This window comes from Crinia signifera, chromosome 5, assembly GCF_055691185.1.
Source record: "Crinia signifera chromosome 5, ASM5569118v1, whole genome shotgun sequence".
In the NCBI taxonomy this organism is placed as follows: domain Eukaryota; kingdom Metazoa; phylum Chordata; class Amphibia; order Anura; family Myobatrachidae; genus Crinia; species Crinia signifera.
The window spans coordinates 148,656,585-148,684,560 of NC_139221.1; positions in this window are offsets into that span (position 1 = coordinate 148,656,585).

Below are 27,976 nucleotides of genomic sequence, written 5' to 3' on the forward strand. Positions count from 1 at the left end.
ACGTGCTGTCCAACTTTATTTACACTGTAATCTGCAGTCCACAATACTCCGTGGCTGCAGATTTCATACTCAGCCAGTCTCCTTGCTGTTAAAGTGTTATGCCCTGCGGCATTTGCCTTCCAGCGCTCTAAAATTATAGATCCAGGGCTCCATAAGGGAGACTTTAGTACAAGTCATTACATTAGACATATATACAGGTAACCAGAAAATACCTAAATACCCTACACTTGTTAGGGGATGCCACATTCTTCCCCTCTAAATAATAGCATGTCCTCATGCATATTAAAGCCATCTTACTTTCATCAGTTATAAACATCAATAACTAAATACACTTAACATAGGTACTAACTACCATGCTAAGAACTTGATGGTTATTCACATCCGTTCTTATCTCACACACCCCGGTGTCTGTAGCCGGAAGATGGACAATTGCATCTGATCCTGATTCCCGGAAGGGAGCTAACTCGTCTCTCCGTTGACCATCCATCTTCCAAACTCGGTCTGATGCAACATTCGTAGTGTGACCATAACTTAGCCTTGATTGAGAGTGAGCTGTCTCCGTCTCTTCTTTCACTACCTTCTCAGCCAGTTCAAGCCGATGCCCATGTTCATTCACCCCATCAGGCTTTATACCTTCGGTTCCCTCGGGCATGGTGTTAAGTTCCTGTTTCGCGCCTCGGTTTCTTTTGCCAAAACGTCTTCGGTGGAGAAATGGCGGTGGACTTTCACATTGACTAGATCTCTGCGGAGGGAATGTGTCTTCCACTCTGTCCTCTTCTCTCGCTTGGTACCTACTGATTTCTTCTACTCTAGCTTCTGCAGCGTACTCTACTTTTGGTGGGTAGGACCACCTGCGGAACCGGCGTCTGTTGGGAGCAAAACGGCTTCCTTTAACCGGTAGACCGCCAGGGCCAGTCACATTGGCTGCCTCAGTACCCTTCTCTCCTTCGACCACATCAAACTCCACCACCTCGCCGTCTCCGACACTGCGCAGCAACTTCCGGGGGTTGTTTCTTGTTATAGCCGTCTGATGAACGAAGACATCAACTTTAGTGTCATTCCGGTTGATGAAACCATACCTCTTACGGACATTAAACCACGTAACAGTTCCTTGTACCTGAGTAGCCAGCACTCTCTTCCCTGCCGGGCTTCTCCGTCCATAAATAGAGTGCTGCATAATTTGGTTCAAAGTCTGAGGTTGGCTGTACGAGTTTTGTGTCAGTATCGAGGTTAGCTCTGCAGGGCAATTTCTTAGGACATTCATGCCCACGATGATTGCAGGAACTAACGGGTCATTCACGTCGGTGATCAAGCATCCCTGATTGGGCATAACAGCTTCTCTAATTTGTATGGTCATTTCACAGTAACCGATGCATGAAATGTCTTGACCATTGCTGGCCAAAAGTCTCAGCCATGCTGGTGGCGTAGGCAAAACCTCTGGGGTTCCCCAATGTTGTACAAAGTATCCCCGTTGTATAGTGGTGACAGGAGATCCCGTATCAAGTAAAACTAACACTTCTTTTCCACCGATAGTGATGGGCACAATGGGGCAATGTCCAATGTATTGAAAACTCCACTCTTCAGACGAGGGACCTTGAACTATTAATGCCCCCGAGGATCGGTCTCCATCCTCGGGGGTTGTGTGTTTAACGCCTCCTCACTGCGACACCCCCTTTCTATATGACCGCTTTGTCCACACCTTCTACAGATAGGTCGACCTTGGGGATCAAAACGATCCGTAGAGCGACGTCTTCCCCCGGTTGGGGTGGTTCTCCATTCACTTCGCTCTTGTCTATTATTTGCTCGCCAGCCACCTTCACTGGAGGGTGACACGCTTCTCTGAGCAAGCCGCTGTAAATCATGCTTAATCTGGTTCACACTGACAGCCAGATCCTCAACCTGCCCCTTTAATGTATAGGTTAAATCAGCTGCAGGATTTTGCACACCCTGTGCAATTGCCGGCCGCATTTTGATATCTTCTCCGGCTATAGCTTCGTCCCACTCACCGCTGCTCACTTCAGGATACCTGGTGGATTCCGAGAAGGTCACTTCCTTGGGCTTTTTAGTTCCCATCACTTTAATAGCTGTTTCTTTAAATTCTGCGAAAGTTTTAAGCTCATTTTGTAATTTTAACATCTTCAGCTGAATTTTGATTCCCTCGTGATAAGCTCCTTCAATAAACTGGGTGATTAACATATCATCATCCTCTTCTCTGCCCTCCACGTGGCCTTCTCCGTTGATGTCACGCAACGCCTCCTGCAATCCTAACGCAAAGTCTCTGAGCGTTTCTCCTGCCTTTTGTTTTCGGCTATAGAAGCGACTTTTACGCTCTGGCAGCGTACTTGTATCAAAGGTCGTGGCCAATTTTTGAAGAATCTGTTCTGCCGTCCGCTTCTGTTTTGATGGCCAAGATGTCACCTCTCTGGCAGCTGCTCCTTTGAGTTGACCCAGCAGGATTTCAATTTGTTGTTCGTTTCCTGGCTTATATAATTTGAACATTGACCTGATCCTTTTCCTGAATGCCTTGAACACACTTCCATCCCCATCTGTTTCTTCCCCTGAATACATGGGAAGCCATGGTGCACCGAAATAATAGGGCAGCGTGATAGGATTCGTGCCCGTGTCCATAGGCTCTGTTTGTGCGCTAGACGACACGCCATTTCCCTGGTTTCCCAGCGCTTCATCTTGTTCGTCCATGTTGTAACTTTTATCCGGATCCTGTTCGAACGACGCCAAATGTCACCCTCCTGGTGTCCAGGTAAGTACTTGCAACTTAGGAAGTTATTGAATTTCTTCTTTACAGGTGAGACAATGTAAGTATCAGTTAAACAGATTCCTTTTTATTATTATAACATTCACAGGAAAAATAACAAGGATACAAATATCACAGGATCAACCACAACAGTGATAACATTAAATATTCATCTACCAGACCGCACGTCAACTTTTATTAAACCGGAACATGAATCCTTTGAAGATTATTTACGTGTTCACTTCTGGTTCCCAGTAGGAATAGATCGTGCAATCTTACCTTTGTTGCCTCAATTACACAACATTAAACATCGGATACTTATCTACTTTTGTCTATTGCCGGTATGCATATAATAACCAAAGCTATTATTGCGCAATAATGCTACTTGTTTACCAGGTTACTGCTAAATACTAACAACTAACTTATGGTGTTCTAGAACTCTACCACATGAAGTTACAGGTATTTCTTCTTAACGGTAAGTGAAAACAAATAGACTCAATAACTTAAGGTAGTGAATACTTGTCAATACACTACCACAACGATCTGACCCCAAACAAATATCTAATATCTATGGGTCCTGGAAGTCCCAAAATGTCTCGACCTGTCCCTATATATCTAGTACTGCAGATGTAGGTTAAATATCCTTTTGCTTCACTGTGCACAGACTATGTATTGAGAGAACCTGAAATATCCGGAATGCCGGGGAATATCTTGAACTATTTTGGTATTGCTGTGCTGTCTACGCTGTCCCTAGAAGACCTCAAACCGAATGTTTCTGGGGCGTCCCCTGACCCTAGTCGGGTTTAGCCCTCCTCTTGGTTATCTACTTGCTGAACTCTCCACGCTGTCTGATCTATTAAGGTCCAAGGTTAAATACTTGTCCTTTTCCAACTCTGTAGTGGGGCGTCCCCTGGCGTGAGCCGGGTTTAGCCCAATTAACTGCACTGTACTGTTCGGTATGTGTGACGGTGGCTGTACTATGGCAATCAACACATTCGCTGCACCAGCTGTACTTTATTTGATTTAGAGCTGCCACTGTCTATCCTGGATACGGACAGTCTAGGCTAGTATACTAATTGGCCTGGGATGGAAATCTGGGGCATAGGCAGACTAGAACAGCTCATTATTAGTCCTGTGCTGGGTTGTAGTAGCTATGCGGTGTTAACATAGTGTTGGCCCAAGTGTCACTCACCACTCCATGGGCGTAGCCGAGTATGAAACACCCTCTCCACTCCTCCGTCACGCCCAGGCTGCCTTACTTTAGCTTCTCGGCCCGTCCCCCTTGATGACGCTGCAAGCCGGGTCTGAACTCCTCCTCCGGCTTCTCTCCGCCTAAGCTGCCCGGACGCTCCGTCACCGATTACCGCTTACCGGCGAACACGCCAGCGGACACACCAGCCGTGAGTAGCACCCGGGTTCTTCCGTACCGTCACCGTCGCAGCCACAGACTAGCTGCAGAGCTCTGCCTTCCAGCTTTTTCCTGAACAACTGCGACACAGCCGTTAACGGCTGTGTCTTTTAACCCCTTCCTCGCGTGCACTGCTCAGAGCCTAGTGCACGTGCTGTCCAACTTTATTTACACTGTAATCTGCAGTCCACAATACTCCGTGGCTGCAGATTTCATACTCAGCCAGTCTCCTTGCTGTTAAAGTGTTATGCCCTGCGGCATTTGCCTTCCAGCGCTCTAAAATTATAGATCCAGGGCTCCATAAGGGAGACTTTAGTACAAGTCATTACATTAGACATATATACAGGTAACCAGAAAATACCTAAATACCCTACACTTGTTAGGGGATGCCACATTTTCATTGTTTATTTTAATGCATGTGAGATTTTATACCTTAGGAGAATTATCTTTGAAATATATGCTTACACTGCGCTCCTTCTCCTTTCTTTGCATATCTATCTATCTATATATCTATATATATATATATATATAGATATATAGATATATAGGAGTAGGGGTCAGCCCGGCACTCTCCTTAAAGGTCAACACCTGCCCCGGTGCCCTCTCGTGGTAATGGTATAAAGGCAGTCCAATAAGCAGGCAGAGGCACTCCGGAGGTCTTTACAATCAAACAAAGTTTAGTGATACCAATGTTTCGGGGTTAGCAAACCCCTTTGTCAAGGTGTATATATCATATATATATATATATATATATATATATATATGTAGATATATATATAGATATATATATATACATATATATAGATAGATATACATATACAACACACTGCAAGCACAAGCAGTTTCCGGGTGATGGAAGATGACTTCAATGTCAATGCTGGAAGCCACGCCTCAACACGTTCCATCACGGATGATTCACAAAGTTCCACACAAAGCATGGGAAAGAGGGCACTCACCACAATTTAAGGTCTTGTATTGGTCACATCAGAAGGCTGCAATATATCAAGTAGTGCTGTAGAAATTTCAGTTCCATAGAACCATTATCAGGACAAATTAACAAAGATAAATCAATAAGAAGTGTAGAGTATTTATTTATGGCTAAGGTTGAGGATAGGCTTCTCCTCCCCATCTACCTCTTGGGAAATGACTGCCCCTAATCCTGTCTCAGAGGTATCCATATGCAACACCAACTGAAGTCCAGAGCTTCAAGACAGCCTCTGTACATAAAGCTTGTCTGAAATCTTGCCAAGCAGTATCCACTGGATACACGCTGACTCTTTGTAGCATATAGGAGAGCGCAAATGTAAAGTTTGCAGGAGGGTTTAGAACACCCTAGCACCAGTCCTGAGTCAAACCCAGCCCAAAAAGCCTTAATTAGGGGGGAGGGGGTGTATTTCTCTGACAATCCTTGATTAACATTATTTTTTCGTACAACTACACTGTTTGTACAAATGTATATATGTACATTTTACTGCTGAGTAAAACTTGTTTGGCTACTGTAACCTGCATTTCTTTTTTTTGTTTCATTGCTTTACATAATAATGATGTATTTTAAGTATGCATGGAAAATGGTTTAATATTTGATTGCATTGATGTCATTTTTAATGGGTAAAAAGGTTAAGTACATTGACAATGGTACATTTTTTAGATTTGTACACCATACTCACCAGCATGTATGAAAGAATCCAAAAGGAATGCCAGAACTTCTCTGGAGTTGGGCCTTAATCCCCTTGGTGCCAGTAAAAATCAAAATGTTAGTGTACACGAAGGCATTTAAATTATTTTTGGGGAAAACATTCTGAAAATACCATAGGTTGGGTAGATTCAGCTTCCACCACGACTGCTGCAATGCCATCCTCTGCATAATTGCCTTGGCTGGGTGGTAAAGCAGGGTACCGGATGATCTGTCCAAAGACTGGATATGACTTTTCAGCACCCCAAAGGTACGTTCCACAACATTGCGGGTGGCAATGTGTGCATCATTCTAGCAGTGCTGTGCAGGGCCTTGTGTGTTACACAGAGGTGTCATGAGCCAAGGGAGACAACCATATCCTGAGTCACCTATAAAACATCATTTTGGTGTAAGAGTGTAAGGTCCCATGTGTATTGTTATGTTTGTAAGGTAACACATCACAGTGTTGTTTGTAAAAGTTATGTAAATTCTAACACAGAAATAATGAAAAATGACACTAATGATATTTTACATATCAACAAAAACACATTTGTACCTTCCAGTTAATTTACCTACACTTTCACATGGAATATTGCTAGAGGCTAAGCAAGTATAATCAGGGGAAAATTTGAAGTGGAAATGGTGACCATTCATATTGGTTGACCTTAGCAACATGCCATTTGGAATATAACTCACATGTACATGATTTAAAGCAATATACACCACATAAACACACCAGTATACTGTTTTTTTGTGCAATTTTTTTATGTTAAACATTTTCAGCATACACTATAGAGGCAAACACATGAATATATAGATGAAACAGCTCTCAATGGAGCTGCTCCTGGCAATAGAATCGTCAATTGCCGCTGCGTGCCAGCCGACAGAAGGGGGCACATGCCCCCTTCTTTCGGCACCCTCCGCCGGTCTCCAGCAGCTCCCCCGCAGCTCCCCCAGTCTGCCCCCTCTCCCTGCCTGTCTCACTGAAGATCACCAGATGTCTAGAGCTGGCGCAGGCTAGTGGACAGGAACGCCATCTGACAGGGACGCGTGAGCATCCCCATTAGCAAGGTGGCAGGGAGCGGCTTCCCCGCCCATCTCCGCTTCAGGCATTGACAGGCACTCCATCTGTAATCTAAAAAAATGTACTAACCAAGTATCCTGCCCTTGGGCATGGTGCGCTCCTGAGAGCGGTCAAAAGCCAGAGTGACACAGGATATAGGCAACATGCCAGTTCCCGGAGTAGCCTGCAACCACACAATTTTCAGGTTAGCATCACATACCACCTGCATGTTGAGGGAGTGACACCCATGTCTATTGACGAAGATGTACCCCCTCACATGTGGTGCCTGAATTCCAATGTGTAGAACATCACCTTCAGTTCCTGCCACTCTGGCTCAGAATGTGGGAATGTGATATATATGTGCCACAGCTTCTTCAAGGCATATAACACCTGAGTTAAATGCTTAGAGAAAGTAACTTGTGACACCCCCAACAACCATGAGCTCACAGACTGAGTGGAGCCTGTGTCAAAGAAGTAGAGGGCACACATTAATTTTTGCAGCCCAGACACTGCATAGTTGGCATTTCCAAAAGGCTCTAAATCCTTTCTCACCTGCTCATATAAGGTCAACGGGTTATTGCGGTTCAGCCGAAACATCCCCACCACCTGTTGATCTGAGAGGGAGTCCAGGTACACCCTTGCAGGTACCTACGTGAAGCACAAAGTGCTTGGGGACCTGGATCTGGTGCACAGATTGCTCACTCCTCCTGTGCAGCTCCTCCGAACGGTCAGTACCCCAAATGACCATCTCTACTCCACACAGCAAATACTCCATCTCTCAAACCCTCACAGGTGCCCTTGATGATGTTGGGGTATATGTAGGGGATTTTCTGATTATAGTAGGAGACACCTGTGTAAAAATTAACCATTTCTATATTTTTTTAAGTTGGTCGGTTTGAAAAATGCCCATCAAAACCTGGTCTGTTTATGTGGCGATTTTTAGTAAAAAATCAGAGGCGAATTCCTAATTTGCATCCTATTAAATCTGCGATTTGTATACTTTTGAATGAGAAAACATCTGGATGCGATATGAAGTGTGAATTGAAACCAACAGGTAACCATGTGCGAATTAGCCAGAGAAAAATGCGATATTAAGCACAATTTGCATCCTATTAAGTTGGCGATATCACAGCTGTTTTTTTTACTAAAATTGCAAAAGTCAGCATATCTCATCCCATTAAATGTCACCCCAGGTGTGGTGTGGTGTCCTGACTTGATAGCTTGTGTGTTTATGAACTCCACATCTACGTCTGAGATTTAGCACCTATGATGCATTTATTTTATTGTGCGTTCTGTGTGTTTGTGTGTGTTGTACTGTTTTTTTTGTGTGTGTTGTAGTGTATGTGACTGTGTGTTGTGTGTTATGTATGTGTGGGTGTTATTAGTATCTGTCCAATTTGTAAGTGTGGGAAGTGCACTACATATATATGTGTGTGTATAGGCGTGCGCAGCACATTTTATTAGGGGGTGCACTGTCAAAGCGGTGTGTCTAGCACCACCTATTGGGCATGTCTAACACCGCCATTGGGTCTGTCTAACACCGCCAATCAGGCGTGCACTCACTACAATATAAAACGTCTCTCAGCCACACCATTATATCCTCCCTATTTCAGTTTTATCTTTTAATTACTCTGTGTAACAGTACATGCAAATAAAGTCAAAATCATATCTGCATGACACAGATATGTAGTGATTTGACAATGGTGTAATACAATTAATAATGCAAAACACACATATAATTGATTGATTGGCACTTATTTTAATGGAATACAGGTCTAAAAAGCAAAAGTCTTTGGTAAAATGTATTGCTGGTATTACTAGCAGCAATAAGTGTGGGGGTGGGGGCACAGCATTGGCGGGTGCCTGTGCACCCTTAACACTCAATGTGCACACGCCTATGTGTGTGTAGTGTGCTGTGTGTATCTGTGCAATGTTTAAGTCTGTGTGTTTTGTGTTTGTGTATCTGTGCAATGTTTACAGATGGAGTCACTCTCATTAGAGCGTCTCCCAGCGATCTGTGGGAGTGTGTGTTGTACTGTGAGTGGTGCGTTATGTGTGTGTTGTGTGTATCTGTTCAATGTGTGAGTGTGTGAGGTGCAATACATATATAGTGTGTGCGTATGTTTTGTACTCTGGTATGTGTGTGTGTGTGTGTGTGTACAATGTGTACATGTGTGTGATTGTGTGGTATACTGTCGGTATATCCCAAATTATTCCTAATTATTGAAATCCTCTACCATAATGTTAGAATGTGTTTGCTTTGTGTCCACATGTGGTGTTGTTCCTTCGTCATCTGTTTTCTAGATCATCAATCTTTTTTCCAGATCATCAAACAAGGCAAATTGTTTGTGTTTTTAAATTTCTAAGTGAAATTTCCCCAAAACGCCTCAGAGAAGCACATCACCGGGTCCAGAGGTACCTTGTTGCCAAATTTAGCATCTCTGAGTGCCACGTTGTCACTGCCATATGACAGACATGCACACACAACTTATTATATAGATATAGTTCTTTGGTGTTAGGGCTTTAGCTGCATTATGCAACCCTATTTTTTTGTTCAGAAAGCAAACCTTAAAGTGGTTAAAATATTATAAAATAGACAAGTTACACAACTTATGTGATATAGTTATAATAGTAGGGCATACTTGCCTACCCGACCCTCTCCATGCGGAAGAAAATGCTCTGTTCCTGGCCTTCCCTGGTAATGTATGATTGCCATCACCTGTGGGGAGCTAGGTATAGTTGTTTCACCACAGGTGATGGCAATCATACATTACCAGGGAAGTCCAGGAGCAGAGCATTTTCTCCCGCATGGAGAGGGTCAGGTAGGCAAGTATGTAGTAGGGACACTTATGATGGTGTGTGCACATGGAAACTATGGTGTGCACTTTTAAAAACTGCCTCCAAATATTATTAAGAGATTGCTGTAAAATGACATCCTCCTACAATGCATTACAATAATGACAAACATACAAAGGAAAGCCAATCCTCAAGTTTGATCCTGCTTATAATATTCTGGATTTCAACCAGATGAATTAGCAGCATACGAGGAATGTAATTTCCTACTTTCAGCTAATACATGATTAATCTACATTACAGTACAGCTAATCAGTCACATGTAAACATAGTGACAGCTGACAAATTGACTGACTCAGAGACAAGTCATACTCTATGTTGATAGCTAATGTTTACAGTGTTTTATTATAACTGTGGCACAGATAAGTGGTAGAAACTTTGGTCTTGTCATGAGCATGAGTTACTATATGTGTGTGTGTATATATATATATATATATATATATATATATATATATATATATCCAGGATGCTTAGTAAAAAGCAGAAAGCAGGGGCACTCACTAATTTAGCTTCAGTCAGCAATTTTTAATGCAAAGAATCACTCATATATTTGGCTTTTTGGATTGAACTGCCTTAGTGGTGCACCCCTATCAATCAAGTCTCTTGGATGTGAGTGCAGGACCCTACATCTATATATATATATATATATATATATATATATATATATATATATATATATATATATACACTAGGTGATTCATCACGCCCTACGGGTGCTCTTCACACCCTCATAAGGGGCTCCACCCCCTTAACCTGTGAACGTCTTTATTGCATGAAATATGGTTTGTGTTTGAGGGATGGGTCTGGTATACTGTGCCCCCTTAACCTCTGAATGCCTTTATTGCGTAATATATGGTTTATGCGGGAGGGGTGGGTAAGTAGTGTGGGTGCAGGAGGGGCAGGTGTGGTGTTTTGACAGGTGGATGTGGTGCTGCTTTGGTTGGTGGAGTGGCCTGTGTGGTGGTGACGTGGGTGGAGATAATGCAGGTAGTGAAGTTGCAGGTGTGCCTCGTGTGAGTGTTGTGGGTTGGTGGGCTGCCCCGGTTGAGTGAGGGGCATTTGAGGGGGTGCTTTGGGTGCGGTAACAATGGTGCTGGGGTGGGGTAGGTATGGGTGCATGTGTACTGTGAATGGGTGATGGGTGGGTGCGGTGTTGGTTTGGCTGAGTTGGGGGTTGAGGAGGTCTGAGTTTGGCTGAAACTGTTGGTTTGGCTGAGTACTACGGGTTGAGGTGGTCTGATTGCGGGGTGCCATGGGTGGGTGCATTAGTTGGGTGGGAGATCGGTCATTGTGGAGTTACCGCAGGTAGTGGAGAGTGTCCAGTGATGTTGTGGGTGTGGGAGGGGTGGGTACGGATGTGCTGGGCATGTGCAAGGGTAGTGTGGGTGTTAAGGGGCTGCTTTGGTGTGTTGTGGAGGTCCATACTGTGGTAGGGGGGGGGGGGGGGTGACGTTGACAGGCTTTTTCCTGAGGGCAGCCTGTAGGCAGGCTGCAGTGAAGGGAGGATGATGTGTAGTAAGTGGGACAGGAGGGTAGATGAGGTGCAGTCAGTGTGGCAGGAGGGTAGATGATTTGCAGTCAGTGGGGCAGGAGGGTAGATGATGTGCAGTCAGTGCCACAGGAGGGTAGATGATGTGCAGTCAGTGGGGCAGGAGGGTAGATGATGTGCAGTCAGTGGGGAAGGAGGGTAAATGATTTGTAGTCAGTGGGGATGGAGGGTAGGTGCGCTCACTCCTAAAAAGGGGCGTGACCACATAAAAGGGAGTGGTCATGCAAAAGGGGTGTCAATGTTTTTTTATTGTTTTGTTTTTTAAGAAAACATACTTTTAATAGGCTGTGTGAATGGGGGTTAGCAGGGCCGGCGCCACCACTAGGCAGTGTTAGGCATTTGCCTAGGGCGCCGGCCACTGGGGGGCGGTAGTTGGGAGCAGGGCAGGAGGGAGAGCTGGAGGTCTGGCTTAGCGGGCAGGAGGGAGGGCTCGCTGCGCTGTGTGCAGTTCAGTCCCGGACCCCGGTGCATGTTAACTGACATTTTCCTCCACCCACACCGCGTACAGCCGCTCAGCCGGGCAGCGTCTGAGGGTGAGCCAAGTGCTCAGCGCTGCCCGGCTGAGCGGCTGTACACAGTGCGGGTGGAGGAAGTCAGGAAGATGTCAGTCACACCAAGCCGGGACTGAACTGCGAGGCCTCCCTCCTGCCTGCTAAGCTCTCCAGCTCTCCCTCCCGCCCGCTGAGCTAGACCCAAGCGCCTCACCTCCTGAAGGGTGAGTAATATATACACCGGAATATATACACCGGAACCCCCGGCGGCCTTATTCCTCCCCACCCCCCCCCCCACCCGTGGAGCGGGTGAGCGCCGGGGCGCCCCCCCCCTGCCTGGGGCGCTCCGGCGCCTTGCACCGGCACTGGGGGTTAGGCTGTGTGAGGGGAGGTTAGAGTTAGCCTGTGGAAGGGGGGGTTAGGCTGTGGGGGAGAAGGTTAGGGTTAGGCAGCGGGAGAGGTTAGGGATAGGTTGCATGAGGGGAGGTTAGGCTGCTGCAGGGCAGGTTAAGGGATGTTAGGCTAGTGGAGGGAGGTTATGCTGCTGGAGGGCAGGTTAGGGTTAGGAGAGGTTAGGGTTAGGCTGCATTAGAGGTGGTTGAGTTTAGACTGCGGGAGGGCAGGTTAGGGTCAGGATGCGGGAGGAGTAAGTTAGGCTGCAGGAGGTTAGAGTTAGGCTGTGGGGTGGGAGGGGAGGTTAGGGTTAGGCTGCTGGAGGGAAGGTTAGAGTTAGGTTGCATTAGGGGATGTTAGGGTTAGGCTGCCTTAGAGGAGGTTAGGGTTAGGCTGTGAGAGGGGTGGGTTAAAATCACACACACCTATAGACATGCACATTAACTTTCACACACATGCACACATATTTTCACACATCTAAACATACACATGCACACATTTATACAGTCAAAATATTTAGTAGTTATGCACACACACACTCACATACAGACACACACACACACACACACACACACACACACACACATACACACACACACACACACACACACACACACATACAGTGCCTCTGCCATGAGTCACACTCACCATTTAAGGTGGCTCAGGCTGGTGCTGGAGGTGTCCTCCCCTGCTCATGCTGCTGGCTGGCCTTGCACTGTGTATACACTGTACAGTAAAGTGCCATGTAGCACTGCCCCCTTTTTGGATCTCTGGCTGCATTGCTGGGCTGGTAAAACACTTGGGAGCCTGACAGGGAGTGGGTTGAAGTAACTTACCCTCTGTGCTCCCAATTCTTCATTTTGCTCTGCTGGTCCTCGGTAGAGATGGGTCGTTCGAGAACGAGGTGGATCTTTTGAACGGATCCCATAAAAGAGTGAGTGAGCTGCCGATCCCAAAAAGGTGAATGAACCGTCATTCTTTTACTTTCAGTTTTAATTTCAATGCATTTGCCTGAGCTCAGCACTGCCACCTGTGGCAGCTGCGATATACTAACTCTGGAGACTGAGGGGTAGATTTATCATGTGGCGCTGTGGGCTAAATGCGCTATCCCCATGCGCTGAAGCACGGGGATCTCCTGATCTATTATACCTGCGGTGCAGGTGTTCTAACGGCGGCGATAGTAGGGCGGGGACATAGCACATGTACTATTTCTAGTACAGCGCTCACCAGTGAAACCTAATTTATGAACGGTCATCATCGCTGACCGTTCCGCCGCCTGCAGCTGACGACTTCGACAGCTGCAAACGGCGATGCCCTATGCCTACAGCAGGGACAGCGCTGTCCCTGCTGCTGGCTCTGAGCTGCGCTGGGATCTCGCGTGCATGCGCATTCCAGGCGGCCAGGGAGAAGCAGACAGCGCGTCGGTGTAAACTGATGCACTGTCAGCTGGAGGGGAGATCCCCGGAGGGGGGAGTTAACGCTCCCCCGCTTTGGCGGCAAGATCTTAGTAGATCTTGTCTGTGTCCCCTCCTGCTTCCCCTCGCTAATGAGGCAAAGCAGGTAGTGTTATAGCGGTGCTCTTAGCGCCGCTATAATAAATCTACCCATGAGTACAGTGCTGCGACTGCAAGTGAAAGAATGAATAACAAGGCTGGTGCTAGGGATGGCCATCGGTGTAGACGCCGGTGCAGATGGTTGCCATAGATGGCGATTCTGCACCCAGCCATCGCTCAGTGTTTTACTTGGTCATGTATGTTCTTATTTGTTCAGCTCACTGTTTTAAAAAAAAAAAAAATGATTGTAGAACAAATTATGCTTCGTTATTATCAAATTACCCCTTTTTTCAAAGTGAGTCGATGATCCGTCTAAAAGATCCAGATCTTTTAGTGCTGGGCTGCACCACACAGTGAGGAAACTGAAAGTGAACTACACAGCTCACTGCAGCAAGGGCTTCTGGGAATTGTAGTTTATTTTCTGTTTCTTCCCTACAATGCACCCAGCTTCGGCATTACACTTTAAGTTTGCTGCTGCAGCTGCATGGGGTCGTCCCTCCTGTGCTCCTTCAGGTAGCCACTCTCTAATGTTTGGGGGAAGCAAGTGCACTTGCCAGATCTGTCACTTCACCCAGAGTGACACCACCCAGCGTTATACACAGATAGGGTTACCACCTTTGTGTTGAGAGATTCCGGACAGTGGCCCGCTCCTTGACATACCCAAAGCCCACCCACTGACCTGCCCCCAGCCCAGCCCCTTGCCCCACATTATGTTTTTTTTAACCTTTGCTTTAATTTCATTCTTGATTTTGGACACCATAATACCAGTTACATGTTACATCACACACAGTAATGCCCATTACAAGTTATGCCACTCCGAGATGCCCATTACATGTTACGCCATACACTGCAATGCCCATTACATGTTATACCAGGACTCAACAAACTATTTGTAAAGGAGCGCCAATATGACCAGTGCGCGTCGAAGGCGCGCGGCAAAAATTTGCAACATTATGCTGATTACATGTCACACACCCATTACATAGTATACCACATGCCATAATGCCCATTACATGGTATACCACACACCGTGTTATTACTCATTATGCCCATTACTCGTTATGCCAGGACTCAAATTTTTTCTAAAGCAGGGACAACATGGACAGTGCGTGCTGAAGGTGCATGTCAAAAAAATCACAGTAATACCGATTAAATGTCACACACCGTAATGCCCATTTCACGTTATAGCAAACACTGTAATGCCCATTACACATTATGTCACACTCTGTAATGCCCATTATATATAATACCACATGCCATAAAGCCTATTGCTTATAAGTGCTGCTTACCTACAGTACATGTTCGTTGCTACGGGGTTCATTCTTGATGCCATGCTCGATGTCAGGGATTGCATGCCCTGTGCCAGGGGGTAACATACACTATGCTAGGGTTATATGCGCTGCCAGGGGTTACATGCTCGTTGCCAAGGGGGCAGTGAGAGGTGAGGCCAGGGACTGGCAGGGGGAGTGGTAAGGCCAGGCAGGGGGGACATGTGATCACATAATATTGGGCCAGCCACAGTAGTAATCTAGAGTTGCTGCTGCTGGAGCTGGCTGGGCCTGGGAGGCGGGCTGGGGCCGGACACATCGCCCAGCAGGTGACCACCTTACTGGAGAGGACAGTGGAGAGACTAAAGCAGCGAGCTGCTAGGCCAGGCCTGGGCAGAGCAGGGCACCAGAAAAGGGCATAGAACTTGGGACTGATGAGGTGACACTGCAGTGTGACTGCAGGAGGGGAGGGGACAGGAGTGGACACAGCACTGGCACTGTGACTGTCGATTGCGCTGCGGCTCTGCGGGCCATATAGTGTATGTTTCAAATTGCAATGCAGAAGTAAGCTAATACTGCCACAACTGATGCCATAATTCATTACACCAGACTTTGTCCATCCCTCTTTAACTGTTTACCTTGGAGAGAATATAACGGACACCTGAGTACATTTGGAAAATACTCTGGAATTAGTAAAAGATTTACAGCGGTTGCAGGCAAGAAAAATATCACCAAACACAATTAAATCTGTTATTATTCTTTTCACCCTACAGCTTAGCAGGTAGTGATAACATCCTCATTATGGAAACTAAAACAACCACCCACTATTTGCTACTTGTTAGTTTTTGGGTGTGCATTAAACAGTAGAAGGTGAAGAGAAGGGTCTCATTCTTTCCCAAAGCAGGACTGAGGGCCCCTGTATGTGTTATGACATTGACAAGGATGCAATCTTGGCATGTGGGTGGCACTTATTGTAACGGATGAGAGGCAAAACATGTACCCTTTATTTAAAGTGATCATTACAGTACTTGTTCACATCTTTACAGCAACTTTACCCTTGGCAACATCTGTATCATAACTGAAGCTCAAAGCCAGAGTCAGTCTATGTATACCTTTCTGCTCTAGACCAGACTCATTAGCAGATGTGATCTACAGACTCTTGGTGCCCATGATTAGCAGCACTTGAATTATGCACAGAAAAATAGAATGCAATCTTTAAAACTGGTTGGAGCAGGGGCGTAACTAGATATTTGAAGGTTCCATAGCAAAAGTTTGTAAGGGCCCCCTTTTAGCCACTGATGGTGATAAATTTATGTAAAACATATTACTTAGACAGTAAAGATGGGCCCCTTCAGCTCTGGGCCCCATAGCAGCTGCACTCCTTGCACCTATGGTAGTTACGCCTTTGGGTTGGAGTATTTTGATGGAGGACGAAACATGTGAAAAACCTATAGAAGCAGTAGAGTCATCCAGAGATACAAAATGGAGAGAGGGTGCAATCATTTGAAATGTTCAGCAGAAGTCCCCCGCTGGGACTGACAGGACACTTGTTGTCCCATCGCAGTGTGTTGGATGCTTAAAGCCACCACATGCGTTGAGGCATTTTTGTGTTTTACTGGGGCTAAAGACTCTGGATTATTTGCCAAGGTAGTTAAAATGTCATAACTTTCAATGACGACAAGCTTAGATCCCTTACTGGAACATGTAGATTTAAGTCCTTTATGTGGACACATAATGAAATCTGAGTTTGGAGATTCATCTAAAACCTGGTCCTGGTAGTTGACATGGTGAAATGCTCAGGAAATGGCGTCCAAGTTTATGATACAAGGAATCCCACTAAAACATGAACAGTCAGATGTCTGTTCAAGGGTTTAAAGTTCAGTTACCCCCCTTTCAGGGGTCAAAACAGCCTTTTCTGAGGCTATAAAGTCAGATGCCCTCCTGGGGCTGTTAAATCAGATGCCTTAAACCATTTATTTATTATTTATTTATTAACAGTTTCTTATATAGCGCATACATATTAGGCAGCGCTTTAAAGAGAATATTCACATCAGTCCCTGCCCCAGTGGAGCTTACAATCTATATTCCCTACCACATGTAAATGCACAGACTAGAGTTAATTTTTGTTGGAATCCAATTAACCTATCTGTATATTTTTGGATTGTGGGAGGAAACCGGAGTACCCGGAGTAAGCCCACGCAAGCACGGGGAGAATATACAAACACCGCACAGTTAGGGCCATGGTGGGAATTGAACCCATGACCTCAGCGCTGTAAAGCAGTAATGCTAACCATAACACCATCCGTACTGCCCCATAAACCATCATTATGGGGTTGCAGAACTGGATGCTCCACTAGCCATTGGTACAGTAGATCAGATATTTATCTCAGAACTGGAGCTAACACATTATATTACCTTCTTAATGCTGGAACATTGGATACCCCTACTGGGGTTGACAGATCAGATGCCTCTCTTGAAGCTATAACATTGTCTGCTTCTCCTGTGGCTACAGGAACAGATGCCTCATACTGTATGTAGCTGACAGATCAGATGCCTCCCTTAGGACTACAGGAACAGATGCCCTAACTGAGGCTATGGAATCTGGCATCTCTGATGCTAAATGTCTTTAAAATACCTTCCTTGGTTCCCAAACTTGAAATAGGGAATTTTTGAGCTTCCATTCAGGCAGCTTTCACATACCTCCCAACTGTCCCGATTACCGCGGGAAAGTCCCGATATTCGGGGACGTTCCCGCGTCCCGCCCGGGGCCGCCATTGTCCCGCGGTGGGGGGGACAGTTGGGAGCCCCCCAGCTTGCCGAGAATAGACGCTGTGCGCATGCGCACAGCGTCTATTCAGCGACGACGAGCGGCGAAAACGGGGGCGTGGCCGGATGTCGCGTCACCCCGTGAGGCCATGCCCCCTTTTCTCGAGGCCACGCCCCCTTTTCGGGAGCGCGCGGCTCTGCCGCGCGTACGTCCCGACCTCCCAACTTCAAAAGTTGGGAGGTATGGCTTTCATAATACCCCTGTCAGGAACAGAGGAAGCTGGAGCCATAGATATCACATGTGATGGTTTATAGACATGAGCCCAGAATAAACTTTCATAACTGGAACTTGATTTGTTCGTGTTCCTGACTTCGTATTCATGCTTGGAGTTGGTGTGCATATGCAGACAGGATAGCAGCTGACAGGATATCAGCTGCTTGAGTAGAATAACAATAGTATTAGTAATAGATGCTATAGACTTGAGCTCTTTAGTTATAATGAAACTCTGGTCTGGCACAATGAACCTGTACAACTCTACGCTGCTTGAAAAGTGTACCAGTGTTATTGTATGCTGCTGGGATAGCAGGCTTGAGCTGGTCACTGGGCTGGTACCAGTGGTACTTTAGGCTGCTTTCATTCCTGCTTGAGATAGGCTGTTAGCGGTGGTACTGTATGCTGCAGAGATGGTGGTTTAAGCTTTACAAAGGTAAAGAAGGAAAGAAAAAAGTGTTTGACACTGCACCTCGACCCTGGTCATGACGTCAGCAACCCGGGTTGAAAGTGTGGTGTGAAAAGGGCTTAACTGGCCTTTACAAAAAAAAAAATTCCTTTACTTAAGTTACAGTAGGTACTTGTTTCCTAGCATGGCGCCCATTGCATACCATACTTAGTGGTGTGCGATGCATGCGATGCGATGCGATATTCCCGTTAAATTAAAAGGAGTGCTTGTACAATGAAATATCGCATAGCATTGCATGCCAGCAAATGGCATGCAATATGATGCAATTTTTAATTGTACAAGCACCCTGATGGGTGCTTACAATGTTAAATGCACCCCCATTGTCAATGCCACCCCCACTATCAACGCCAACCCGAAGTGTGGCGTGCGCAGTGAGCCCGCGAGGGGCGGCGGTACGCGTCCTCCCCCCTTTTCATACCCCCACTATCCATGTCGGCATGGAGTTGACTTTATATAGCGTGGTGAGCGCAGTGAGCCACCGAGCCCAAAGCATGGCGAGGGGATGCGGAATACGAGCCCAAAGCACGGCAAGCGCAGCAAGCCCTGCGAGGGGACGCGGAATACATGTAAAGTAATCCGTGTGCGCTCGCCACACTTTGGGCTCGGTGGCTCGCTGCGCTCGCCACACTGTCTACAATTGACTCCACGCATACGCGTATAGTGGGGGTATGAAAAGGTCGGAGGACGCGTACCGCCACACCTCGCAGGCTCGCTGCGCTCGCCACGCTTCGGGTTGGCGTTGATATTGGGGGTGGCATTGACAATGGGGGTGCATTTAACATTGTAACCACCCATCAGGGTGCTTGTACAATTAAAAATCGCATCGCATGCCGCTATATTGCATGCGATGTGATTGTATAAGATGCACTACGATCAAAATCTGGGGCGCTGTGCTAGGAAACAAATACCTTACATTACTACTTTATTGCATACCCTCCAACATCTGAAGGGCAGAAATCGGTACACATTCAGAAAGAGGGCGTGTCTTCGTGGAAAGGGGGCATGGCATCATAAAATAAGGGGCGTGGTATTACACATTATACCTCACATTATAATGCCCATTACACATTTTAGTAAACACCGTAATGCCATTACACATTGTGCCACACATCTTGATGCCCATTACATACTATATAACAAACCATAATGCCCATTACATATTTGACACATAAATGCTGCTTACCTACATGCTCATTGCTGGTTCTTTCTTGATGCAAGGGGCTTCATCATGCTCGATGCCAGGGGCTTCATGTTTGATGTCAAGGGCTTGTTGCCAAGAGGGAGTGCATTGTTCGTTGCCAAGGGGGAGTAAAATGATCATTGGAAAGGGGTGGGATTGCTCGTTGCCAAGGGGAGAGAGAAATTGCTTGTTGTCAAGGGGGAGTTAAATGCTCATTGCAAGGGGGGGATTGCTCGTTGCCAGGGGGGGTGTTTGCTCATTGTCAAGGGGAAGAGAATTGCTCGTTGCCAAGGGGGAGCTGTCGGATGCACACATCTTGGTCCCTTACTATTTTTAATTCTCCGGCTGGATGGATCAGGAGTGGCTGATCCGTTGCAAGCTCCTATTGGCTCGTGGCCGTCCAGAGGGAGAATTGATAATAGCTAAAGACCAGGCTGCTGCCACTGCTTTGACTATACGGTAGAGACTAGATCCAGCCGGGCAGCGCACAGACAGCTCTCTCTCTGCCCGGCTATCATTTCTTTAAAAAAATGGTACATTCGGTACAGGATTTATTTGCCGGTACAGACCGTTAAAAAACTGTACTGTACTGGCAAATTCAGTACTGTTGGAGGGTATGTTATTGGTTTGTTCTATTCTCCTAATGCTTGATCTATGGGCCTTATTCAGATTTGATTGCTGCTCTGGGAAATTGCAGAACCCTGAAATCAGATAGCAGCTGCCCTACCAAAGTGAAAACCCACCCTGTGCCAGGCCTTGAATGACTAGTGAAAATCATGCCGATTGGCAGATAGCTGTAAATCCATATGCAACTCTCTTACCCTCACATCACTGCTATAATAAACTTGTGCGATAAAAACAGGCTGATTGAGCCCGGAGCTAACATCTCCCAACCTCATGGAAAATGTTTGGGCATGCCTGTGTTTTCCATGACACTCCTAGATAAAGGAGTAACCCAAAATCCAGCTTTCTGTCAGTCAAACTTGCAATGAAAAATATTGCTGATGTGTACTGTGATTCATATGTATGTGCAGTTATTCGATAATCTGTCGTTGTGGAAATTTGCACAACAGCAATTAAGTCTGAATAACCCCCATATATCCAACTCTCTTAACATTTTAAATCCTTGTAACAAACTGTAATAACAACAATGTTTTCTCCCATTTGCTGTTGGTTCGGTACTCCACATTTTTGCATCATAAATTACTGTTGACATAGAGTATGAGCTGTTATCTACTGAAATGATAGCTGTAATGTACTGCACTGATAAGAGTTGACTTTCACTGTAACATTTTTTTTTTAAATTGAGCTCTCCAAAAGTGAACGTTTATAAATACAAAAGCAGTGTTATAAAAGGATATGCAGGGTTTGTATAACAAATAATAAGACTAAATTTGGGAAAAAATATTTATTGAAGATATTGCTACAAACAAATAAAATTCTTCTAAATAAGACCCTTGTGCGTCGACACACACTTCTTCCAATGAGTTGTCCTTGCTTGGAAGGCTCCTTTTCCGGAACGTCCTTCAAGCAGCACATCAAAGCTGCTTTGGCCTCTGCTACGGTCCTATGGTGGTGTCCTTTGAGGGCTATCTTCACTCTAGGGAACAGAAAAAAGTCAGCTGTGACCAGATCGGGACTGTAGGGGGACTGGGGAAGCGTTGCAATGCCATTCTGGGCCAGGTAGTCATTGATTACAAAGCAGGTGTGGCTTGTTGCATTGTCGTGATGCAGCTTTCAGTTGGTGGCAATGCACTTTCTGAATCATGGCCAATGTCTCCATAACCAATTTTCCGAGTCCCATATAGAATTTAATGGCTTAGTGCTGTTCGATAGGACATAACACAGTTGTTGTATCTTCTACCAAACAACACCTACAGTACACCCTACTACAGTACATTTGCATACCCTACTTTGAAGGAATCATTTAATGTACTTTTAGTATTCTCAATCATAGTAGCCATGTAAAATAAATCAAGCTAAAGTTGGAAAACCAAGAAAACCCCTAAAAAATAATGTCAACTAATTGATTGGTGACCTATTCACTGTTGAATTAACCTCAGGAACCAGTCTGGGGTATGCACAGTGCAAAAACATGCAAAACACAGTACTGTACATACACTGTACATATACAAATCTGCCTTGCATCGGCTCCTGTGTGTTGGTTACTCGAATCACGGCCAGATGAGTAATCACCAAGAGCCTGTATGTATATATTTTTTGTAAACACCAACATCAAGAGGGCAAACTTATTACATATTATTTTCTAGGACAGAAGAGGAATAACAAGTACACACATTTATTTATTATATATTAATATTACTATTGAACTATTTTGTTTATTGTTTAAAAATGTATACGCACAATCAACGGCCGGCCAGTCATTTCAAAATATTTAGCAGCCCCATCCTGCCGGCCGGCAGAATGCCGCTACAAGCTCCAGCAGCCTCCCAGCCTCCGTCGCTTGGATGGACCCCGCTGCCCGCCCCCCGCCACTAAAGCAGCAGCTCCCCAGGAGAACTATTGCATGTAAAAATGGTACATCAAGTGCCAGATCGCATGTGAGCCTCCCGCGGAGCTGCCGGGGGGCTCTGGGCAAACTGGTCCAACTTGTCCTTAGGACAAATCAGGGCCAGTGTATGGGGGCCTTTAGATAAGTGAGAGTGGATACTATATATTAGGACGATAAAATGTGATAAAAAAAAAAAACAAATAGAAAAAATAATGCAGTGTATTTTAGTCTATCAAGTGATGCTGATGTAACGTCCACGTCACATTGGCCCTTATTCAGATCGGCACGGTACGGCCCGCGTGCGGCCGTACCGCCGATGTTTGTGGTCTGCACATGCGCAGAGGTCATTCTGCGCATGTGCAGCCCCCTTCGCCGCAGACGGATTTCGTCCGCCGCAAAGGGGGCGTATAGGGGCGTGAGGGGCTTCAGCCCCTCATTTCCCTATGTGTACGCCCCGCGTTTCATGGGCGTTCCCATGAAAACGCGGGGCGTATGCATGGTAATGAGGGCATGACGCCCTCATTACCATGACATGGGGGCGGAAAGCTGACGTCGCCGGATGTCAGCTTTCAGCCCCCTTACAAGCTCCCACACGGACGATTGTCCGTGTGGTCTGAGCTTGCGGGAGCTGCCGCGGCGTGCGGGCCTGCCTTCGATGGTCGTCGACCATCGAAGGCAGGGGGCAGCTCCCACCATGGTGGAGGCGTAGCCTCCACCATTTTTGTGCGGATCGCCAGCCGTCCGTGTACGGACGGCCGTGGCGATCCGTCCGGTGGGCGTCCCTTGGTTTGTGCGGTCGGAGCCCCGTGTGCGGCTCTGACCGCACCAACCAGAATAAGGGCCATTCTGCCATAGCAAACACAATAAATAGACACCTTGAAGTTTTATTTTTACAACATTGATTCCCCAAATTTAAAAGCATAAGCAACTTTGCTATCTGTTCAAGGCAACTATATACTGCATTAAAATCTCCAAGCTGATTAATTAACAGTGATTCTAAGCACACAGAAGAACTGATAGAAGTTCACCGTGGGATTACAGAGGTTTGAATGTCAGTCCACTACAGTCAGCAGAAGCAGGTTCCAAGTTGCCACTCAGCAAATACACAGAGCTCCAAACTGGCTGCTTTCAGGCTAATCAGTCAATTAATCAGTAAATGTTTAAAGCTACTGTTTGATACAAACAAACAAGCTTCAACTTGCATGAATGGATTATTTTGGGACACCTATATTTTCAGTGTGCACCTTTAAAGGCCTTAAAGAAAAAATATGAATGCAGAAAAAAAGATGCCCATACACTGAGCTGATTTGGGCCGATTTCGGACGAATACGACAAATTGAGGCGTGAAATCGACCCAAATTTGCTCAGTTTGATGTCCCCTCAGGACCGATGCGCGGTCCCATGTACATCGGACCCGAGCAGGTAGTCGGAACCTGCTGATTATCTGACCAACCGACCTGGTGCGGACTTCTCTCGATCTCAGTCCTGCTGGCTTGGCTCCTGGTTGCTGCTTCCTGCTGGCATCGGCTGCTGCTGGCCTGTCACTTTCACAAAAGAATGCTGAGCACTACGAGCAGGCAGGGCAGGTCTTTCGCAGAGTGCAGAACAAACGACCACACAGTAAAAGCGGCAGGTAAGGCTGTGCACCTGCAGCATCAGGCCGTGTGCACACACAAAGTATATAGCTCTGAGCGCCGAGTGGCACACACAGTAGACGGCAGTGGCACACAGTGAGTCAGTCAGACTCAGCCAAAAACAGATGGTGCACAGTATATGGCTGGGCCGCAAGGGTCACTGACAGGCCAGCTAGTACAGGCAGTGGCCGTGCCGGGGCATAAAAGCTTTGTGGCCCTTCAGATCTCTGGGGCCCGTCACACTTGTCCCCCTTGACCCCCCCTGTCGCCTGCCACAGCCTCAGCAGAGATCCCAAAGGCCATAGCCTCAGTGAAGGTCCCAAAGGCCACAGTCTCAACAGAGGTCGCAATGGCCACAGCATCAGTGGAATTCCTGAAGGCCACAGCCTCAGTGGAGGTCCCAAAGGCAACAGCCTCACAGAAGGGCTTGAATGCTACAGCCTCAGAGGAGGTCCCAGAGACCACAACCTTACAGGCTGTCGCAAAGGCCATATCCTCAGAAGGGGTCCCAAAAGTCACAGCCTCAGGAGAGGTTTCTAGTGCCTTTGTCCCAGTGAAGCACTCTAGCCAGTCAGCACAAAAATCCCAGCCCGTAGCATTTTATAACAAAGTGACAAGCCAGATAATGTTAGTTGCCTCTATCTTGTCTGCCATAAGCACATCTATTGTTTTCCTTTGCTAATGGGGACAAATGTTTTTATTTATAATGGGCACAACAATGAATATGACACTATAACTATATCTCCCAACTGTCCGGTATTTCGCAGGAATGTCCCTTTATTTGGGGCATTCCCGCTTCTTGCCCAGGGTCGTCAATGTCCTGCGGCAAGGGGGGGGGGGGGGGCAGTTGGGAGTCCCCTCCTGTCACCCATGAAGTCAGAGGGGCTGGGGCATAGTCAGCAGCTCATGGAGCTGCTGGGCATGCCCCCATAGCTGTGAAAATGGAGATTGGCCTCGCTGCAGCTTCTCGAGTACAGGTTACGCCCTCTTCCTGCTAGGCCATGCCCTCAAAATTTTGGCGTGCGCCCTGTCCCTCCTTGGAAGCATCAGAAGTTGGGAGGTATGCTATAACTGGTGCCAATATAAAAATATAAGAATTATTGGCCCAGTCAAAAATGCAGTTTTTCACTTTTTTTATTTCAATCTTTATTTATTATTTTATGATATAAATTATAAAAACAAAAAGAGTATAGAAAGTCTGTATAGCATCGTACACAAATAATCAGTACCTGTGTGCAGACAGGGTTTGAGCAAGTTATCCTTTATGTACACATTTAAACCATAATTAAATAATCTATTCAGGCATAACTTGTGGCGCCGTGCCCTGGACCCCTGCGCCCCGAAAATGTTAAAGAAGGAAGCAAGATCTATTTCAATATCCTATTATTGAGCTATGTTATAGCTTAATTATTCACCTGCTCTTTACATTTATAGTGCAGATAGTTTAATAATCATTCGGTTTGATTTTCTCTCACCTATTTGAACAATCTTTTTGTTTGGCAGATTTTCAAAGCACTTATTTTACTTTTCAAAATAGCTGCTTGATTATATATTTACCTGGCGTGGTCACATCAGATGCGACCTTACTAGACTTGGCTTTTCTGAAACGGTCATATCTGACTGTGTGAGTTTGTGTGTGTGTGTGTGTATGGGTGTGATTGGAAATATAGAATATAAGGTCCACTGGGGGTGGCCAAATATCCTTTGTAAAGCGCTGCTGAATATGTGTGTGCTATATACAGAACTGGTAATAACAATAATAATAATAATAAAAATAATAATCTAATGCTACCAATAAGAAAACCCTATGGGCGGGATGTTCTAACATCCGCTGCCCATTTTCGCCCCCCTTTGTCGGCCACCGCATTCTTAATAATCGCATATGCTCTAACATAAATATACGATTATTAATGCAAGGGACAGCTCTTGAGATAAGAGCTGTCCCTTGTGATGCGGTGCCGGCACTGGACTTCCGGGTCAGAGACCCGTGAGTCCGAAGGCGCATGCGCAGAGTGTCGGGGACGGCGGGGGGGGGCATGCTGGGAGGGATCCGTGAAAAATCCCTCACAGTAGCGCTGCGGTAAGAAGCCCATAGGCTTCAACAGGGAAACAACTTTTGCTGGCGATTCCTTCCGCAGCGCTGTTACTGCGGAGGGCCATTAGAGCATACAGAAATGCTGTAAAAACCCAGATTACTGGGTTTTTACCGCATTTCTGCTTTAGAGAATCTCCCCCTATGGGTGTCAACAGGAAGAGAATCTTTCTACAGTTGCTGCTCTCAGATGGACTTCAGATGATTGATAGAAGTGTAGAATATCTGTATTACCATTATCTGAAAACATAGTTCACACATACCTGTAGCGTTGCATTAATTAATTAAAAAAGGATATGGCTATATTTGTTATGACTCATACCTGGTATTTTATCTTCTGTGCCACTTCCTTGGGCATTCATGATGTACTGTATGTCTTTGGCGTGATCTCTGCTAAAAGGGGCAGCACACTTCACAATCCATTTAAAAGCAGACTGTTCAGGAGAATTGAGAAAAAAATGAAAAGGGATAATGACATGACAAGGTACTGATAACTGCACAAATCACTTAAGAAAATTCCACTTTTACAGGACTAATTTTTATAGAGAGTATATGCTGCAAACTACATTATAAATAATGGAAAGTAAGATTAGTTGCAAAATTAGTTTGCGACCTTTTTTTTGTTGACTAAAGCTGGGAACACTCCCCAATATTTAACATGTGCAGTTTGCAGTTTAATCCCCACCAAAATGTAACTCTCTCTGCACATGTTACATCTGCCCCACCTGCAGTGCATTGTGAGTGTGCCTCTGCAAGTGAACCAGAAAAACCCTCAAAGAGAGGGGTAATGTCTCGCTACAAGCACTTAATTTATTGACCTTTTCAATTTTTCTCCAAAAACATTGCTCATCTTTATCCTCAGCATTAATCAAGGTAAGGGGACATTGGTAATGCCTTATAATATTGGGTGCATTGATATGTATTATATTGGGTGTGTCTTATGATTTTTTCTTTCAGTTAGTGTAAATGAGTTTCCCATATGAGGTGCTTCTGTGAAGTTGGTCAATATTGTCCTTACCTGAGCCATTGTCAGGGAGGAGAAGTGAGCACACAGCCCAGAACGTGTCTAGTTTGTCCATCTAGAGACATTTTGTGTTATTACAGTATATAGATCTTTCTGTCCGTCCTAGCCTCTCACAACTAACTGCTCTTCACCAAAGCAACAAAAACGTTTAGGCAGGACCAAGTGTTCCATATACAGTACTGTGTAAATGATGCTTTGAGATACAATCATATTTACTTGCTTGAAAGTTGCCAGAAATTGCACAGGAGAAAAAGAAATGTAATTAGAAGCAGGGCCATCTTAGCGATCTATATACTAAGGGGTCTAGTAGGTACTAAGCCTTGTCGAGAGATACAGTGGAGGGACAGGAGATCATTTTTCGAACACAGACTGTACATGGCTGGTACTTTATTTCTAGACAAATTCTCTCTCTCCAGTGCTTTGTATATAGACCCCTAAGCATTGGAAAAAGATAAAGTGAACAGAGATAAAGTACAACTAAACATCTCCTAAATGTCATTTTTCAAACACAGCCTGTAACATGGCAGTTTGGAATTGATTGGCTGTACTTTCACTGTCTCCACCTTATCTCTTTTGAAGGCTAGGTCCAGTGGTTCTCAAACTGTGTGCTGCGGATCCCTGGGGTGCCTCGGGACACATGCAGGGGTGCCCCGGGTTGGTGGTTCAGGACCAATTCAAATTATGTACGGTAAATTATTTATGGGCAAAACCAGTGCTGCCAATCATAAAATGTGTACAAACAGAAGCAAATCATGGCCTTTACCACAAAACTGACCCTAAGAATCACATATAAACCCAATCCACCTAAAGTTATATTTGAAAGGCTTTTGTTAGGGGTGCCGTAAAAAAAATTCAGATACTCTAGGGTGCCGTTATTCAAAAAAGATTGGGAACCCCTGGCTTAATCAAGAGACACCATAATGCATAGGCACCATGGGCCCCATCATTTAGGGGCCTTGGAGGAGGCGTGGTTGGTGGTCACAGGCAGCCAGTGAATTGCTGTCAGCATGCTAATTGCTGGATGAC